Raw genomic sequence first — 7,017 nt, forward strand, 5'->3', positions numbered from 1 at the left:
AATGGTGGATTGTGATCAAGCAGTAGATCTTGGTCAGCTGAGTAGGAGGTGTTGGCATGTAAAGTGAAATTATAAATTTCCCAGCACTATCAGTTTTCTGCTGGAGCTGATAGGACCCTAAAGTCGGGCTCTCCCACTAAACCCAGGACATTTAGGAGGTATGCAATTAAATGAACGAAAGCTGTAACATCAACATCCCTGTTACTCCTTTTAACATGTGAATGATGTATTGTTTATCGATTTAGGGTAAAGGAACACTATAGCCACCTAAATTACTTTAGCTAAATAAAGCAGTTTTAGTGTATAGATCATTCCCCTGCAATTTCACTGCTCAATTCACTGTCATTTAGGAGTTAAATCACATTGTTTCTGTTTATGCAGCCCTAGCCACACCTCCCCTGGCTATGATTGACAGAGCCTGCATGAAAAAAAAAACTGGTTCCACTTTTAAACAGATGTAATTTACCTTAAATAATTGTATCTCAATCTCTAAATTGAACTTTAATCACATACAGGAGGCTCTTGCAGGGTCTAGCAAGCTATTAACATAGCAGGGGATAAGAAAATCTTAATTAAACAGAACTTGCAATAAAGAAAGCCTAAATAGGGCTCTCTTTACAGGAAGTGTTTATGGAAGGCTGTGCAAGTCACATGCAGGGAGGTGTGACTAGGGTTCATAAACAAAGGGATTTAACTCCTAAATGGCAGAGGATTGAGCAGTGAGGCTGCAGGGGCATGTTCTATACACCAAAACTGCTGCATTAAGCTAAAGTTGTTCATGTGACTGTAGTGTCCCTTTAATTCTTTAAAAGAACACTCAACTGCCCATATTGGAAAACAAACAGAACTCATTGTTTAGTAGATACACCATGCATTTATTCATTAGGGGTTTATCTTACAACAGTTTCTTATGAACTGCAGCTTTTGCAAGCTCTCCCCTTTTTCTCTGGAATAATCTTTTAGTCTCGTCTCTGGGAGAAGAGCCAATCAGAGTCCTCTGAAGGACTCCCTACGTATACACAAATTGTTAAAGGGGAACTCTCACTTCTTTGTATTTTACGCAATTTAATAAAACATTGAAAATCACCTTGAACTTGTTTTTACTTTTATTTTTGTTTTTGTTTTTTATGAGTGGTCCATTTTCCTTTAAAAGGATGTTACATTTTTCGAAAATGACATCATGATGCAGTTCACACAAGGCAAAGCCAGGGCACACAATGCAAATGAGGGGAGAGAGAGACATTGTTACATTTCTCATCTTCTCTCTTATGCTCTCTCTATACTGACTGCCAGGTGCAAAGGGCTGACCTTATAACAATGATTGACAGGTACATTAGATGGAGATGCATAGTTGGAATATAAAGAGTTGTGGATTACTACAACTATTCTTTTTTGTATTTTTATTTAAAGGATCACTATAGGATCACTATAGGGTCAGGAACACAAACCCTATAGTGTTAACACCACCATCTAGCCCCCCTGAGCCCCTCATGCCTCCATAAATATAGTAAAAATCGTACTGTATTCAAGTCTGAAGCTGTAAATCTGCATGCTGTTAGACTCTGGAAAAACAAGCAGTCTGCTGACATGTGGTAGCCTGATCCAATCACAGTGCTTCCCCATAGGATTGGCTAAGACTGACAAAGGACTGCAACTGGAGGTGTTCCTAGCTTTCAATGTAAACACTTTATTTTCTTTTACACGAGAAAGGCTGCAGGGAGCTATAGTTCTCACCTGAACAACCTCATTAAGCTGAAGTTGTTCAGGTGACTATAGTGTTCCTTTAACTTTATCTGCGTCTAGCAATTTCCTGAACTGGACCAAATTTGGTCCATAATCAATAACCCCATAGGTCAGTATATTATTTCAGCCACATAATCACTTATTTACCTGCTCAGATAATATTTTCTAGTTTACAAAAACATATCTATTCTCTTAAATTTAAAAACTTATATCCTGTAGTTCCTTGAAAATCATATAGTCATTTAATTTAATAGTTTAGTAAAATTGCTTATAAAATATTATAGGTGTGTCATTCATGTGTTATGTGACTCCCAAATAACTGGTAGGGTTTTAATTGAAGTTAAAGGGTTTATTGACTCAAAGCCAAATTGTAGTGAATTGAAAACAGAAATATAACATTGAGGCAAAAATAAATAAATAGCGTGTTGTTTTTTTAAATTCACTATATTTAGAAGGTTATAATGTAAAAGTGACTTGTACGGAAATTAATGTGAAATCTAGGTAAATTTCACATTTTAGTCCAAATAGCCAAATAAAAAAATAAATAAAAAAAGTCATCTATGTTTTCAATTTAATTGAATTTTGGCCTAAAGTTTAATTTTTATTTTGAATTTTAAATTTGCTTTTATAACAATTAACACAATGCAAAATAACCCTGTAGTTTATTTTCTGCCCCAAAAAAGTTATTGAGAAATAGTTGTGCTCTTGTATCTGATACCCCAAACTTGGAGGCACCTCTGCTACTCACTGAATAAAGTACCATTAACGGCATGATTTCAATTACACCGCGTCACCCAAAATCCCAAATGTTTTTTTGGTAAACATTTCTAGCTAAAGGACATGAACAGAGTACAGAGCTTCTTGGCAAAGATTCTTTGCTTTCTGACATACATGACTTTGAGCTGCAGTTTGTATGTTTCTCGTTATTGTATGAGACAATACCATTTTATAGACATTTCAAACAATGAGAACTTTGTACCGAAATCTTTGTGTTCTCAGTGTTTAATCATTAACCAAAGATCTGAGAAAACCAGACTCATGAAAGCCGCAAACTCCCAAGAGCTCTCTGACTTTGACTGGGGAAGAACTTTAGGTTGATAGACAGATACTCTTCCTTAGGATGTAGGCCAGGGATCGACAACCTTCAGCACTCACAATGTTGTGCACTGCATCTCACCTGATGCTTTGGAAGCGTTTTGGCTGTAAGAGCATTATGGGGGATGTAGGTGGCAACATTTGGAGTGCCTGCTCTAAGCTAACATCCATTTTCAGAACCCTCTATTTCCACCAAGTGTTGACTCTAGACAAAGGCCTAGTCAACATTGCCTAATTTAGGGGTAATCTAGTCATGGTGGGAAACCTGAGAGACCACAGATCTGCCACTGTCAGAACATTTTCCACTGTTCACAGATCCCTATTTTGTGAGACAACATCTACATGTAAGCGGAAACGAGATACATTTCCTACGAGTACCCTTGTACATAACTGACAAAATACATTGATCGTATCTCATCCTCTATGACCAGTCGACTCTTTCTTTCCACAAACTCAACTTTATATCTCGTAGTGAGGGGATCCGATGAAAATAAAAGAATGCTCTTTGAACAAATTGGGGGCTTTTAAAGTAATTTCTCACTGGTATCTTCACCCAGTGTGATTTCACCACATGTTCTCTTGTGTTTCCTCCGGATTCCTCATCAGTTAGTGGATAAGGTGGATAAGGTGGATCATCGATTCACAAGTGGTGGACATTCCTTCACGTGCAGGCTTTATGGAGAACAGGTTTCCAAATGCGATGTACATGCATCCACACAGATATTAAGCCTGACTGCTCGATTGTGATTACCAAACATTCAGACTTGCTAAAAAAGCAAAGAAACTGACTTTCCACATTTGTTTCAGAATTATATCAACAAGATTTGGTACATTTTGAGTATGGAGAAAACGACGGGGGCGTGGCTTGGCTGTTGATGGGGTAGGACGCAGACGGCATGAGCTCCTAGGCCCCAACCCGCCAAAAACCCTATACACGCAGCAAAAATCACCGATTTCATGGGGAAAACTAAACGGGTGGCTACCCCCAGACCACCACAGACACCCGCGAACCAGCTACCGGGACCGATGGACGACTACTTGTCCACCCTGCACACCCTACGGGGACCGCGAGACCAAGGCAAGATGGCGCCCTCATCCCCGGGTTCAAGCAGCTGGACGGGCTTCTTGCGGGGCTCACCGAGAGGAGATGTACTCACACAAATGTCTGCGGACCTTGCAGCGATCTCCGCTAACATGCTTACCCGAGGTGACAAAACGGAACTAATAGCCGAGCTCAGATCCGTTATCCGGGCAGAGATAACGGCGGTGCGGAGGGACCTCGCGGTCTTGGAGCAATGGGTCGACGTCCTAGAGGAACACCACCTGCAAACTACCCACCACATGCAGGCTGCAGACCTGGCAGTGTCAAGACAGGGCAATATACTCCTCGACCTCCGGCGCCAGGTGGAAGACCTCGATAATAGAGGCCGCCGAAACAACATCCGGATAAGGGGCCTACCAGAATCCGAAGGGGAGTCACCCCAGGAACTCCTAACAGGCCTGTTCACCCATATACTGGGAGAAGAAGCACCGATGGATTTCGGTCTGGAGAGAGCACATAGGGCGCTCAGGGCCCCACGGAGGGATGGCCTACCCAGGGATATTATATGCTGCCTACAGTCGTTTCAGCTCAAGGAAACCATTATGAGGGCGGCCAGGACACAACGCACCATCAGATACGAGGACGCCCAAATATCTTTATACCAAGATTTATTAACGTTTACCTTCGATGCCTGGAGAGCCCTGAAACCACTCACACGCCTCATGCAAGAGAAGCGGATACCCTACAAATGGGGGTTCCCGTTCAGTTTGCAGGCCAAGGTGGACAACCAATGGCATGTGCTGAGATGGCCTAACGACACCCCCCGCTTCCTGCGGGCAGTAGGCCTCCCGACCATAACGATCTTGAATTGGATCCTGGACTGCCCACCAGCCCGACCCAACGGCCCCACCGTTCCCGCTGAGAACCTCTCCGATGACACACCGGGTCCGCGCCAGAGGCGGGGTGGACCAGCCGGCCCCGAAGAATAAATCGAAGTCCAGTACGCACCGACCTCTGGCTGCGGGGCCCCAGACCCTGGATCTCTACATCGGCTGAAGTGAGGTTGGCAGCACGCAGCCCTCCCCCCGTAACGAAGGCCCAGGAGCTCCCCAGTGACACGAACTGTCCACGCTGGTATGTACATCTGCCCCACACCTGATGCCCACAATTACACCCGGGAAATATACCCACTTGGGGGGGGAATGGACTTGCATGGGAGCAATGCCAACATGGCGTAGGAACACTGGCTACCCCCTCCCCCCCCCGCCTCTAACGTGACATGGGGCACAGCCAAAGCTTGGGTGGATGGGTCCACACTGGGGGTGGTGGAGACTCCCAGAGGACACAGATCAACACCATGACAGGGGGGCCACACACCCCACAGTGAGGTGTACTACAGGCCGTGTGGGCCCAGAACCATCATGGGGAATGTTGGATATTTGGCAATTTTAAAGGAGCCAGACAGAGGTAGCACATAGCCCAAGACCACACCTCACCCGAAGGCCCCAAGGCAGTAAGCAACAGGAGGCAGTACACCGGGGGTACCTGGAAAGGGGCAGTTAACGCTCGGGAAAAGCCCCTCAGAAAAACATACTGATGCTGAACATCCCCCACTTGGGGGCTGCCTACAATGCACAGACAAAGCACGCTAGAATGGCCGAGAACTGTGAAGTTACCCCATATTAGGCCCGAGAGTCCCCTAAAGCCCACACCCCGTTTACACATCTCCACCGTGAATAGGATGCCCCAAGCAGTTGGGTTACGAGATGGGGGGAGGGAGGGGGAGCAAAGGGAATGGCTGCACACCCGCTACACCCCTGGAGCCTTAGAGGTCCCCCGCCGCTGACCAGGTTGTTGGCGAGCGCGGAGACCACGTATGGGGTCCAGCGGCCGCGCACTAAGGGTAGCCAGAGAAATGGACAATCGACGGTGTATGGACATATGCGTTTTCACGAATGTTTATATTATGTTTCATGTTTTATGTTGAGAGTTGACCCCATGAGGGTGCTGCCCGACCAGACGGACCTGGCCCACAGACAAACCCAGGTGGTTCGAGGGGACTGAACAGCTTGGCCGGCACGCCTGCGACCTAGCAATAGCGACGAATAACCGGGACAACTGACGTACCACCAGGGAACCAAAGGACAGTGAACCCGGAACCAACCTGACGGAGGGTTCCCCCAGTCACAACCCCAGACAATCCCAACTAGGTAGCTCACCGATCACCCAGGACAAGAGTCCACCCACCCGGTTACGGTACTTCCCCACACTATATGCACTGGACGCAACCACCAGCGGGTTGGGTGACCTGGGAGACAGTCACTGACAGACTCTATACAACCAGGCGACTGGCACCAGCAGTGGCCTTCCTCACACCTCACGCAACAGACCTAACTTGTATATACCGGTCGGAGTTCGGACGGTCTGCTGGCTAGCGACTGCTGAACACCACTCCCGACCGAGGTTCGTAGTTGCATTCACCCTCCCCACTCCCGCGCTCACACCCGCCCCTTCCCCACCCCTCTCTGAACCCCTCAGCCACCCCCCACCCCTGACCAACCTTTCCCTCTCATACATCCACGGGCACCCGGGGGGAACCTGGACCCCGGGGCCATGTCAGGTGTACGCCCGGCGCAGCTAAAACTATGGTCGAGGGGGCGGAGCCTGGCTCTCAAGGAGAGTAGACGTGCATGCTATGAGCTCCTGCTGAAAAGGCAAACAAACTACCTTTAAACGGGCTAAAACAGCTATTGACCCCACTGACGGGCAGCACAGAGCCCAGAGGGGACCCAGCGAGATACCCTGATACTCTGCAAAGCGGATCGGGCATGGGAAACCGGGAGAGCACCGCTGAGGCCTACTGCACCGGAGCTGGGGAGGGACGGCCGACCTCCCTGCTTCCAGGTAACCCACGAGAATAGACACACTCCTACCCCCCACCCCTTTGGACCGGTGGGGGTCATCCCGGTCTACGCTCGACAGCCTAAATCGAGCAACATGACATCGGCACATAGACCCAGAACAGAGCACAGCCACATGGAGAGGGCCGAAGCGAAAATGGCGCCTGACACGTGGCATGATGAGGAGACACCCCCAGTCCTTTGCTCCGTGGACCGCACGGTTCTGGATAAAACTGG

Source organism: Pelobates fuscus, chromosome 7 (assembly GCF_036172605.1).
Source record: "Pelobates fuscus isolate aPelFus1 chromosome 7, aPelFus1.pri, whole genome shotgun sequence".
Lineage (NCBI taxonomy): Eukaryota > Metazoa > Chordata > Amphibia > Anura > Pelobatidae > Pelobates > Pelobates fuscus.